Source organism: Trachypithecus francoisi, unplaced genomic scaffold, assembly GCF_009764315.1.
Source record: "Trachypithecus francoisi isolate TF-2019V2 unplaced genomic scaffold, Tfra_2.0 Lachesis_group3, whole genome shotgun sequence".
In the NCBI taxonomy this organism is placed as follows: Eukaryota; Metazoa; Chordata; class Mammalia; order Primates; family Cercopithecidae; genus Trachypithecus; species Trachypithecus francoisi.
The window spans coordinates 90,719,747-90,733,516 of NW_022681468.1; the positions used below are offsets into that span (position 1 = coordinate 90,719,747).

At 39.4% G+C, this 13,770-nt stretch overlaps 1 long non-coding RNA gene across 6 annotated transcripts in view; it reads left to right on the plus strand.

The window, feature by feature from the left end:
* Positions 1-13,770, plus strand: part of LOC117070150 — a 36,557-nt gene that overhangs the window by 19,340 nt on the left and 3,447 nt on the right. For 4 of the 6 annotated variants that reach the window (XR_004431788.1, XR_004431790.1, XR_004431785.1 and 1 more), the window contains exon 5: positions 6,851-6,929. This is a non-coding gene — a long non-coding RNA (uncharacterized LOC117070150). The other 2 variants (XR_004431786.1, XR_004431789.1) reach the window with 2 other exon arrangements.

Here is a 13,770-nt window from a genome sequence, read left to right on the forward strand (position 1 = left end):
AATTACTAGAATAACATTTTTCCTCAACTTATTTACAGAGGGACAGAAAGGAGGTAAAGATTTGGGGAAAAGTCTAAAGTCAAACCTCTCAAGCATTACCTAATGAGTAATATGCAGAAAACAAGTTCCGTGGAGTGTTGATATGTATAACTCCTGGGGTACAGTTTGAATATGCAGTCACAGTGAGACTCAAGTATAAGCAAAGTCTTATTACTCTGTTTCTGCAAATCTAATTAAATCTGACTGAACTGCCATGCACTTGTGAGGTAGAAAATTTAAGCACAATTATCTAAGGGGCATTGTCCTCCTACTCACCCACCATGGGAAGGTTGCAGGGAACTGACACATATTGGAATGCTTGAGGAGGGCTTTCTGTAATTGGTGCACACTAAATTCCACTGCCATGCTGAGTTGCTAAGCCAGCATGGCCCCTTTTGATGGTGGTGGTGGTGTGTGTTTGTGTGTGGTGGGAGGATAGCTTCCCCATTTCCAGCCAGACTTTTCCATTTGAGTCCTTCCTGAGGCCTAGCTGCAGATGCACAGGACCTGTATGTCCACCATCCCCTCACTCAGAGACTGCCCCTTCTGAAGACAGAAACTCCAAACTCCAAGCTAGAGGCCTCTTCTTGTTTGAAATATCTCTCTCATTAGGGCTTGATGCTTAAGTCTATCTCCTTCAAACTCTAGAGCCCATTCTACTAGTTAATTTTTTTAAATGCAAAGATATTTAAACTTGACCTTAGACACAAGGGAAGTCCCATGTCTGCAACACAGTGGCCTAAAATGGGGAGCAGAGCTCTCTTTTATTTGACTTTTCCACCAGCATCGAAATGTATCTGATTCTCTCAATAAATTAGCTCACTGTGCTCTGCAAAATTGATGACGGGATGCTCAAATCAAAAGAAGTTTGCAGGAGGAGTGGATTTATGTACTTTGTGACTTCTCAGAGCCTTTGCAATGCTTGCATGCACTGTGAGTCTCCAGGAGGAGGTTGGACCTGGGAGTGCACGTAAAACAAGTTGAACCACAGAGCCTTTTGGAAGTGGAGCACTCTTGCGGATGGTGCTTGGTTGGGTGTGCACTGCATACCCAAGGTGGTAGACAGATTCTGAAGGGCTTGAAGTTGGCAAGTGACAAATATCCCCCCACATGACATATTTCCTTAGTGGAGGGTCAAGTAATTTATCCTAGGTCTTCCTTCCCAGGTTGGGTTTAGAGAAACGGTGTCCTCTTTGGCATGCTCTCTTGGTCTTTATCCAGGAAGCCTGAGGCTTCTCATGATTTTAGGCTCCAGGTAAAGCTTATAAGAGGTGAGACTTCTGGAGATAGACCTAGAGCTCAGGGCTGCAGGGTAGGGAAGATTTGCGACTTGTGTGACGTTGGCCTTGAGTCACTGTCTTCTGTGACCTTATCATCTGCTCTTTAGGACTGCTGGAATTTAGAGACTTCGCTTATGCGACCATAGATGCAATATAGCAGTTGTCTCCAAACAGAGCCCTTCCTTGACCAGAGTACAGTGGTGCTGCACTTTACAGTGAGTGCATGAGGGTAGGGCTTGCAGGCAGTTTCATGGAGGGAGTGTGACCACTACCTGAGAAACGGGAGGCATTGAGTGGATTGGGAAATCTACACCTTTACAGCAGCCACACTCAAAGCAACTGCTGCATCTTCCAAGAAGAAACCTCATTTTGATAACTCAGTCAGACCCATTTTCAGTATAAAGAGTAAAGAAATCGGAGGCCATGTGGGAGTTCCCACTGGCATCTCCAGGATTACTGCTTTAACCAGCCTGGGTGCAGCAGGCTCTGTTGTCCAGGACAGAGATCCAAACCAGCCTCTCATCCCATGGCTGAGTTGTGAAGTGCTGTGTCATCCTCCAGCAATTCTGAGGTGCACTGGAGCTAATGCACAGACATCCCTTGGTCAAGTGGATTTGTGTCTTTAAGATGTAGAGTGTAATGAATCCTGTTCCCCTCCTAAAAACCTCCTGTTCCCCCCACTTCACATTCAGCAGATTTTCTTTCATGGGTTATTTTGCCCATAGACCTGAGGAGATGCATGTAATTGTGATCATTTCAAGAGTGTGAGTAATGCTTGGTACTTACTCTGTGCCGTATCTGCTCCAATCACCCATTCCACTTTATTTCCTATTATGCTGAATGAAATGGTTATATTATAGCTATCATCTTTCACTTCCTCTGCAGTTTATAAGGCAGTTGCTGCTGCATGCTCTAACTCCAGATTATTTTGAGAGATTAAAATCCACTTCAGAAGGCCTTGTGTTTAAACAGAATTCACCATTAATTGGATCAAAATATCCAAGAAAAAATTCAACTCAAGGGAAAGTCTGACCTCCCACCCCTGTCTATTTCTATGTACCATCCATCCTGGAAACTCCCTGAAGTCCAGGTCCTAAACACTTATTTACTGGGAATAGGCTTTCCCAAATTAACATGCAGACTCATATTTTTCTTCTTTGAAGCCTGCCACTTAACATGTTGTGTCATTGTGTCTATTTAGGGGCTCTGACAAGCCTATAAGGGATATATGCTGTGTTAGTGACTACCTAGGGGTCTCTAGAAGGCTTGGGGATAAAATTTGGCCTTTGCTGAATTGCAGACACAGCTCTGGACTTAAGGCCAGAAGACCTGAGTGTGGGACCTCATCCCACCACTGCTGGCTTAATGACCTTGGGCACATCACACAATCTCTCCAAACCTCTGAGTTTTTCCTCTTTAAGGTGGACACCATAGGACTGTTGTGAGGATTGAAAGATTATTCATGGAAATGGACACTGTAATGCCTGTCCCATGGAGAATACTGAAGGAAGGGTATCTCCCTACCTGTTTATGTAAACTCCCTTAGCCCCAGTTTTTTTCACGTATTAATTGGGGGGTAATTGTTTCTGCTCAATAAACTTCTCAGAGGCATTCAGTGAGAATCCAGTGAAGCTCCTCTTGTGGAAATGCTTCTAGGGGGACCCACAGCATCACTAGTGTTCTGTGCTGCTCTTAGTTTCTGGAGTTCCACACAGCTTATAGGGCTTTTGTCTGACAGGTGCCCAGTTGCTGCTGTTGCATGCCTGTTGAAGAGTGTTGCTTCTATGCAGAGACTGATTCTTACTCAGTTCCTCTTGGTAGCCTTTAAAAGATAAACTGAGACACATTAAAATTTAAAAACTTTATTTGAGCAGACTGACTCATGAATTGGGCAGCTCCAGACTGCAAGCATTTGGGGGCTCTGTTGAAGGAGCATGAGGGGAAGACTTTTACAGGGTGAACATTGAAGTGAGTCAAAGAAAATTATTGATTGATTAATGTGGAGCCATAGCCTTATTTGGATTATTCCAGTGGAAATTCCCTAGTGAGAGGTTGCTTGGCAGTTTCTGAGTGATTAAGCTTAAGGTTAGTTTTACCATTTATACTGAATTAGGTTTTGGTTTGCCCATGTAGGAACCCAGGGTGCTGGAGCTGCCTTAGTCTAATGGCCTCCCAGTTAATTATTTTAACGTGGCCAAGGGACTGTTGGCTACATGGTCTGGATGTTTAGAGCCTTGTTCAAGGCAAAGACCCCTCTGGGCTCTGGCTCCCAGCCTCTCCAGTCAAAAGAAGGAGTTTAAAGAAAGTAGAAAAGCGATGAAGCCACATGTGATGTGATAAACAGATGATCCCTTGTTTAGCCTTGGTGCTGTCTCCATCTCTAGAACTTCTCATTCTCCTTTCTTTGGTACCCCATGATTTTCAGAGACTTGGGCAGAAAGGGAGGAGGGATGGGGCCTTCAGTACCCTCTGGACCTGCTTTGGGAAGGCATGGGGTGTGGGGTGAATGTATGAACACTCCTTGCTTCCCCTAGTTGCATTGTCCTCAGGGGAGTTTGCAAAGATTATGGCTTTACACCTAGCTGGCTGTGAATCTTGAAAAAAATTACTCTTTGAGCTTGGTTTTCCATATTTCCAATGAGGATAGCCATGTCTACCCAGTGACTGTTGTTAGAATTAAATCTGAAAATGAGTACCGTGATTAAAAGCCATTTTTATAAAACCAAAAGTGAGGGCCTGTTAATGTGATTGATTCATCAACCTCGTTATCATCACCATAGGCAGGTGGTGCTAGCAAATTAGTCCCTGCCTTTCTGTTTGCCTGGGTGAAATCCAGAGCAATTTGTGGGTCAAGAGAGCCAGGTTGTGAGAGCCAGGTCTTGGAAAGGAGGATGCCAGTAGCTGGCTAGTTACCAGGGAGGAAAACAAAGCTTCAGGATGCTGTTCAGCCAAATGGTAGGGTCTGGGGTCCCGCTGTTGGGAAGGCAGAGGCTGGGACCTCTCAGGAGCTTGTGGGATCCAGATTGGCTTCTGAATGAATGTTCTGGCACCTGGAGGAAGTAGCCTTCTGTATCTGCATCAGTCAGCAGATTATGGTGTCAGTGACTTTAGCCAAGTTCTTTCTGTACCTCATGCCTTATTTTAATTTCAATCTACATAGAAAAAGTTGAATCCTACCACCTCTTGGTAAAATGGTTCTGTAAAAATGAAATCAAATTACCACTGATATCAGAAAGTGGCACAAAACAAGAAAACATGAGAAATTCAGTTGCAGGGTATAGGTTTTGTCAGACTAAATTCGAGGTAAGCAATACCTGTTTCTCTCTCAGACCCCGTACTTTAAATAAAATAAATGTTTGCTGGAGTGTGTGGTTTCTTGTCGGCACACTCTGATGTGTGAGGTACAAGAGGCCAGAGGGTGAGCATCAGAATGGAAATAATAATTATTTTTTATACCAATGTCTTCTCAAGCTTCAAAGAAAGGAGCCTCTCTCCTTGCACATGCAAACATCAATTTGGGAGCTGAGGAAGGTAATTTTCACATGCAAATGCATATGAGTTGAAATGAGCTGTGGCAATGAGCAGATTGTTAAAGAGACACCATTCCTCTTCTCATCCAATAAAAAGGAGCAGGGGCTTGTGAGAAGCAGCTATTTCTTAAAGGAGCAAAGGGAAAAACCTAGTGAGTTCCTTTGCCTATGTCCCTTGGACGTGTCTCTGTATCCTTGGAGCTCTCCAAGAAGTAATAATTAAACTCAGCAAAAACTAAGGACCCCTTAGTAAGGTACTTGAATGGAGCAAAGAGTGTAGGTTTGAGTCTGATTTTGCTGCAGATCCCATTCTTCTGCAGACTGATCATGGGACCTCAGGGGAATCATGTAACTTCTGTGAATCTGACTTTTCTCATCACAGGATGCTGTCAGGATTAATGGGAGTATACTATGAAGTGCTCTGTGGTATAAATTACAGGCCACAAACCCAGAGGAGAAGTAACAAGCACCACTGCCTTTTCTAAAATAGCAATTTCTATGCTAATCCCTCGTCCAATCATCCTTTGTAGGACTACCCCTTCCAAAATGGTACCAGGTCTCTGGAATCAGAGGATAAGAGAATGATTTGCCATCCAGGTGTACAAAGCACCTTCCAGTCCAGAGCTTCTGTAATGCCAAGTCATGCTTGGAACATTGGGACTTTTCTGAGGTGCCTGAGACCCTGTGTGCCCAGAAAAACCTTCAGTCACCCTTTCTCTTGCCTGGTGTTTAGAGAACAAAGAGGTTTCTGTTCCTTATATCCTGCCCATGTCCACCACTGCTCCTGGACTAGCTTCATGAAAATCTGTTTATGCTTGAGGTCAAGACACTGCTATTTCTGAATCACTCTCCAATCCCTAGGGAAAAATTGCTGGGAACAATTGCAGAAAGGCTATATCTTTGCTCTGCCCAAAGCTGTGACTTGTTATCTGCTGGATTAAGAGCTGTGGGTATCAGCTCATTATCTGCTGGACTAAGGGAGGGACAGGAAGGGCAAAAAGAAATTAACACCTCACTAATTGGGAGGAGTCATTGCACATGCCATAATGGTGAGTGTTCCTGCACCTTCCTCACCCCTAGGTTGGGGGTTAAAAGACTCCCTTGACCCTTACAACTCTATGATTATCTGAGTTAGAACAACCATAAAGTACAGAAAGAACAACTGAACTTTGTATTTTTGCTTTGGTTCTCTGAAACTCCTACTCTGGGGGACAGCAACTTTGCATCTTTGAAAGTTTTGACATTGCCATTTTGTTTGGATTAATGCAGAAATAATTTTAAATAGTTACTCCAACAAGAGCCCTTGCTAGTTTTAGGAAGGGCTATTGAGAGATACACCCTTGTAACATTTCCCACGTCTTCTTTGGTTTGGGCTTGTGGTTTGTCTGTCTGAAAATAACTAAGATGGTTTCACTGGAATATTGAAAACTCTGACCACAACAGAGAATAGAAATTTAATGAAAAAGTTTGCTTAATATCTCTACAAGGCTAGAAGTATCTGTTGAATTTTCTGCCTTTGGCATCTATGATCATTAAAGTAATCACCAATTGGTATACCCTTAGAGCTGGTGGAGACACAGGGCACATTGAAGCTATTTTTCCTTGTTCTGGAAAGATTAATAGTTGATTCCCTTTTCCCCTCTCCAGGGGTCTTCCAACCCAAGACTCTCCCCAGGAACATCTAAGGCTGAGTGTAGACAGGCTTTTGCTTGGCTTGGCTGCCTAGAGCTTGGTACCACAAAGTCAGATCACCTTAGTCTGACTTCATTGGAGTTGCTGAGGTCAGCACAGAAGTTTTGGTGATATCACAAACATGTCTGGTGTTGAAGAGCTATCTCAGGGTGTGACTTAAAGATAACAGAATTCTGGCTAAACATCAGGTCACTGGCTTCTAGCAACAAATCCAACAGTGACCAGCTGTGTAATTTGGATAAACTTTCAACCTCTCTAGCTTCTTATGTAAAACAAAATGAGTTCATATAAATGTTAAAATCTCCTCAGGTCTCATTTTCAAGGATTTTTCAATTAAAGAACATGATACAGGAGAAGATGGAGTCAATGTACTTTTCTTCTTCCTCCAGTAAGTACATTAAGTATCTTGGATGTTATATATAAAACAAGCATAAGATGACTCTGAAAGGTGGCTTTAGCACCTGAGGAATGACATGGTGGTGAGTTTATTGGATGTTCTTTTTGCCTTATATGCCCTTTAATTGGAACTGAAAAATCTGGTAACCTGGGGGCACCATTAGGCACAGATAAAATAGTTCCAAGAAAAGGTTTCTGTTTCTAACCAAAGGACCAGAAACAGGGCAACCTAGCAAGACAAAAATCTTTTGGGCAACAACCACTCTACCCCACCCAAACACCAAAGCAAAAACAATGACTTTACTCTTAACCACTCCAGCAAAGTCTGGATGGGGAGCTTAGACTTTCATACTTTCACTCTCATGAGGCTGTAATTAGATACCCCAATGGCCTCATCATGATGGTATCAGAAAAGGCCAAATAGCAAGCCAGGACCTTCATTCCCACTGGAAATGAGCTCTCACCCAACACAATGTCAGTGGAGACCCTCGGGAGAGATAGAACTTCTATCTCCACTTGTCAGTAGTGAGGAGCCCTTTCTGCCTTGAGTGTCATGGAGACAAAGTGGAGAACCCATACTTCTACTCCTACCTGGCAGTAACAAGGTGGCAGTAACCCTTCCCTTGACAGAGTGGTGTCAAAGAGAGCCATATAAAGCAGAAAATTTACATAAAATTATTTCAGAACATAATATAAAATACCTAGGTTTCAATAATAATTGCTTTTTATGTCAATTATTAGAAGTATCTTGAACCAAATGAAAAAGGGCAATCAATAAATGCTAACATTGAGATGACAGAGATGTTAGAAATATCAAACAACTTTTTTTTCTAATGAAGATTTTTAAGCAGCCATTATTTCAGTGAGCAATTATGAACATATTTAAAATAGGTGAAAAAAGGAGACTTGGCAAATAAATAGAAGATATAAAAAACCTAATGAAAATTATAGCCCTGAAAAGTGCAAAAGCTAAAGTAACTGTATCAGTGGATGAGATCAATGGCAAAACAGAGGGGAAAGAGGAATCAGTGAACTGGAAGATAGAACAATCAAAACTATCCAATGTAACCTACAGAGAAAAAAGCAATTGAGAAAACAAAAAGAGCCCCTTAGACCTGTGGATATTGTCACAAAAGATCAAACATTTAGGTTATGGAAGCCTAGGAAGGATCAGAGAAGGAGGGCCCATGAGCTAACTGAACCTCTTTTCTTTATAAATCACCCAGTTTTTCAGGTAGTTCTTTATAGCAGTGTGAGAATGAACTAATACAGAAAATTGATACCAGAGAAGTGGGCAATTCTATAAAGTTACCTGAAAATGTGGAAGCAGCTTTGGAACTGGGTAACAGGCAGAGGTTGGAACAGTTTCGCAGGCTTAGAAGACAGAAAGATGAGGGAAAGTTGGAAACTTCCTAGAAACTTGTTGAAAGGTTGTCTCCAAAATGCTGTAGTGATATGGACAGTGAAGTCCAGGTTAAGGAGGTCTCCGGTGGAGATAAGGAGCTTTTTGGGTAAAGGAATAAAGATCACTCCTGCTATACTTTAGCAAAGAGGTTGGTGGCATTGCACCTCACTCTAGTTATCTGTGAAACTTTGAACTTGAGAGAGATGATTTAGGGTATCTAGTGGAAGAAATTTCTAAGCAGCAAAGTATTCAAGATGAGGGCTGGCTATACAAAAAACCATTTTTCACTGTTAGGCCCAGGCCTATGATGGGAGAGGCTGCTGCAAAGATTTCTGAAATGACTCGGAGGCATTTCTCCCATTGTCTTGGCTACTAACATTTGACTCCTCTTATGCAAATTTCTGCAGCAGGCATTAATTTCTCCCCCAGAAAATGCAGTTTTCTTTTAAACCACATGGGAAGGCTACAAATTTTTCAAACTTTTATGCTCTGTTTCCCTTTTAAATATAAGTTCCAGTTTCAGATAATCTCTTAGTGCATGCATATGACTGTATGCTATTAGAAGCAGCCAGGCCCCAGTTGCTTTGTGCAGCCTCGGGACTTGGCACCTTGCATCATGACTGCTCCAGCTCTGCTGTGACTAACAGGGGTCAAGGTACAGATTGGGCCATTGCTTCAGAAGGTGCAAGCCCCAAACCTTGGTGACTTCAACATGGTGCTAAGCCTGCAGGTGCATAGAGGGCAAGAGTTGAGGTTTGGAAACCTCTGCCTAGATTTCAGAGAATGTGTGGAAACACTTGGAAGTCAAGACAGAAGTCTGATGCAGGGGTGGAGTCCTCATGGATAACCTCTACTGGGGCACTGCCTAGTGGAGCTTTGAGAAGAGGGCCACCATGCTCCAGACCCCAGATTAGTAGATACACTGACAGCTAGCACCACACACCTGGAAAAGCTGTAGGTATTCAATGCCAGTCCTTGAAAGCAGCTTCAGGGGCTGTACCTTGTAGAGTCATGGGTTGGAGCTTCCCAAGGCCTTGGGGGCCGACCCCTTGCATCAGTATGACCTGGATGTGAGACATGGAGTCAAAGGAAATTATTTTGTGGTTTTAAGATTTAATGACTTCCCTGCTGGGTTTTTGACTTACATGGGGGCTATAGCCCCATTTTTGGAATGGGAACATTTATCCAATGCCTCTACCCTCACTGTATCTTGGAATTAACTAACTTGTTTTTTATTTTACATGCTTATAGGTGGAAGGGACTTGCCTTGTCTTGATAAGACTTTGGACTTGGACTTTTGAGTTAAGAGTTCGGAGGACTGTTGGGAAGGCATAATTGTGTTTTGAGATATGAGAAGGACATGAGATTTGGGAGGGGCCACGGGAGTAATGATATGGTTTGGCTCTGTGTCCCCATCCAAATCTCATGTTAAATTGTAATCCCCAATGTTGGGGGAAAGACCTGGTTATTTCAAATATAATGACATAGGCAAGTTGAAAGTAAAAAAGATTAAAATGATATATCATGTAAACATTAGTCAAAGAAAAAAAGAAATGACTATATTCATATCAGATAAAGTAGACTTCAGAGAAAATACAATTACCAGAGAAGAGAGGAACCTTACAGAATGGTAAAAAGTCAAGTCACTAAGAAGACATAGTAATTGTAAATATGTATGCACCAACCAACAGAGCTTTGAAATATGCAAAACAAAAACTGATGAAAAACTCAACACATTCTTTTTCAAGCACCCACAGAACTTGTTCCAAGTTGGAAGATATCCTGGGTTATAAAACCTCAACAAATTAAAGAGACACAAAATCGCACAAAGTGTGTTCTCTGACCACAATGCAATCAAACTGGAAAGCAATAAACAGAAAGATAGGAAAATATTCAAACAAATGATAATAAAGAATATATCTAAAGAACCCATGAAACAAAAAGGATGTCTCTAGGGTAATAAAATTTACACTAGATGGAAGAAAAATTAAAATATAAAATATCAAAATTTATGAGATATTGATAAAGCATGTTGAAAGGAAAATTTATAGCACTAATTGCCTACACTAGAAAAGAGGAAACATTTCAAATCAACAATCTCAACTCCTACCTCAACAACTTAGGAAAGGAATAGTAAAGAATAAAGAATCATGAAGAAATAATAAAGAATAAGCATAATAGCAAACATAATAATAATAGGAGTAGAAATTAATAAAATTGAAAGCAGAAAAATTTAAAGAAAAAGCTGCTTCTTTGATCAATAAAATGGACAGATCTCAAAGGCTGATAAAGATAAAAAGAAAATATTAGAATTTTCTGATTACCAATATCAGAAATTAAACAGGACATATCACTGCAGAATTTGCAGATATCAAGAGTATAAGGAATTATTACAAACAACTCTGTATATGTCAATTTGACAACTTAGATGAAATGGATCACCAATTCTTTTAAAAAACACAAACTATCACAACTCATCCAATATTAAGTAACTTGAATCAACCTATAACTACTATGGATATTGAATTATGAATTTAAGCACCTCACAACCTAAATCTCCTGGCCCAGATAACTTCACTGAATATTTCTATCAAATGTTTACAGAAGAATTAACAACAATTTGATATAATCTCTTCCAGAAAATACAAAAGGAGGAGACATTTCTTAATACATATTATAAAGCTAATGTTGCCCTGATATCAAAATCATACAAAGTACAATCAACCAACAAAGAACTCTGACCCACAAAACTACAACAAACAAAATCCAAAAGACCCCCAAAACTACAGACAAATATTCCTTATGAATATATACCCAAAAATCTTTAATAAAATGTTAGCCATATTAAATTAAACAGTATATTCAACAATGTTTCAACTGGTTTAATATTTGAAAATCAATCAATGTAATCCACCATATTAATATGCTAGTGAATAACAATCACATGATTATATCAATGAATAAAGAAAAATTATTTGACAAAATTTCACACTCATATATGATAACAACTCTCAGATAAAATAGAAACCAGAGTACTTCCTGAATTGATAAAAAGTTCTTACAAAGCCTAAAGCAAACATTATACTTAATAGTGAAAGAATATATACTGTTTCCCTAAGGCTGGGAATAAGAGAAGGTTATCTGTTGTCCTGAATCTTATTCAATATAGTATTTACAATTCTAGCCAGTGCAATTAAGCAAGAAAAAAAAAAAAGGCATACCTATTATAAAAGGAGTAAAAAGGGTCCTTCTTTGTAGATGACGTGATTAACTACATCAAAAATTTCAAAGAATCTACAAAAATCTCCTAAAAGTAAACAGATTTCAGCAAGGTCACCAGATACAAGACATGCATACAAAAATCACTTGTAATTTGATAGACTAGCAATAACATGTGAAGACTAAAGCTAAAAATACAATACCATTTAAAATCACAAACAATGAAATACTTATGTGTAAATATACCAAAACATGTACAAGACTTTTATGACAAAAACTATACACACAGATGAAAGTAATCAAATAATGTCCAAATAAATGGAGAGACATACCATATTTACAGATTATAATACTTAGTATACTAAAGATATCAATATATCTTAGTATGTTACCATTAGATATTAGTGTCTTAGTATACAATAAGATATTAAGGAGAAATTCACCCAAAAGATAGCTATCATAAAAAAGAAACAAACAGAAATTCTGGAACTGAAAAATTCAATGAATAAGATAAGAAATACATTTGAGAACTTCAACAAAAGATGAGCTAAAGGAGAAGAAAGAATTTTAGAATTTAAAGACAGGTCTTTAGAAATGACCTATGTGATGGGACACAAGCAACCAAATATTCAAACTTTGGGTGTTTCAGAAGATTAAGAGAAGGCCAAAGATGTAGGAAATCTATTTGATGAAATAATAGCTGAAAAATTCCCAAGTCTGGCAAGAGATTTAGACATCCAGATACAGGAAGCTCAGAAACTCTCAAATAGATACAACCCTAAGAAGTTTTCTCCACGGCACATGATAGTCAAATTGTCAAAAGTTAAAGACAAAGAGAATCCTAAAAATAGCAAGAGACCAGCATCTATTCACATATAAGGGAACATGCATCAGACAAGCAGAAGATTTCTCAGCAGAAACCTTACCAGCCCAGTGAGAATGGTATGATATATACAAAATGCTGAAAGACAACAACTGTTTGACAAGAACACTATACTCAAAAAAGTTATCCTTCATCAATGAAGGAGAAATAAAGTCCTTCCCAGACAAGCAAAAGCTGAAGGAATTCATCACCACTAGGCCAACCCTACAAGAAATGCTTAAGGGAGTCCTATACCTGGAAGTGAAAGGACAATATCTACCCTCATGAAAACACATGAAGTGTAAAACTCACTGATGGAGCAAACATACAAATGAAGAAGAGAAAGTACTCAAATGTTACAATGACAGAAAACCACCAAAGAAACACAAAAAAGAGAATCCAAATAACAAAGTCAATACTGAACAAAAAGAACAAATGAGGAGGCATCACACTGCATGACTTCAAAATATATTACAAGGTTATAGTAACCAAAACAGCATGGCATTAGTATACAAATAGACACATAGACCAATGGAGGAGAACAGAGAACTCAGAAATAAATTCCTGTATTTACAGCCAACTGATTTTTGAAAAAGGTGCCAAGAGCATACAGTGGGGAAAGAACACCCTCTTCACTAAATGGTGCCAGGAAAATTAGACATACATATGTAGCGGAATGAAATTATAATCCTATCTCTTACCATTTACAAAAATTGACTCAAAATGGATTAAGAACTTAAATGTAAGAGTCAAACATATAAAACTACTAGAAGAAAACATAAGTGAAACACTCCAGGACATTGGTCTTAGCAAAGGTTTTATGGCTAAGACCTCAAAAACACAGGCAACAATAACACAATAAGACAAATTGGACTATATTAAACTAAAAAGCTTCTGCACAGTAAAAGAAGCAATCACTAGAATGAAGAGACAATTTGTTGAATGGGGAAATATTTGCAAACTGTTCAGTGAACAAGGGACTAATATCCAGATATACGAGGAACTCAAACAACAGCAAAAAATAAATAAATAAATAATCCCATTAAAAAGTGGGCAAAGGACATGAGTAGACATTTCTCAAAAGAAGACATATGAATGGCCAACAGGCATATGAAAAAATGCTCACCATCACTCATCATCAAGAGAAATGTAACTCAAAACCACAATGAGATATCACCTTACCCTGTTAGAATGGTTGTTATAAAAAAGACACAAAATCACAGATGTTGGCAAGGATGTGGAGACAAGTGTCCATGAGCAAATGAATAGAAAAAGAAAATGCTGTATATATATATATATCCAATGAATACTGTTTGCTTATAAAAAGAATAAAATCCTGTCATTTGC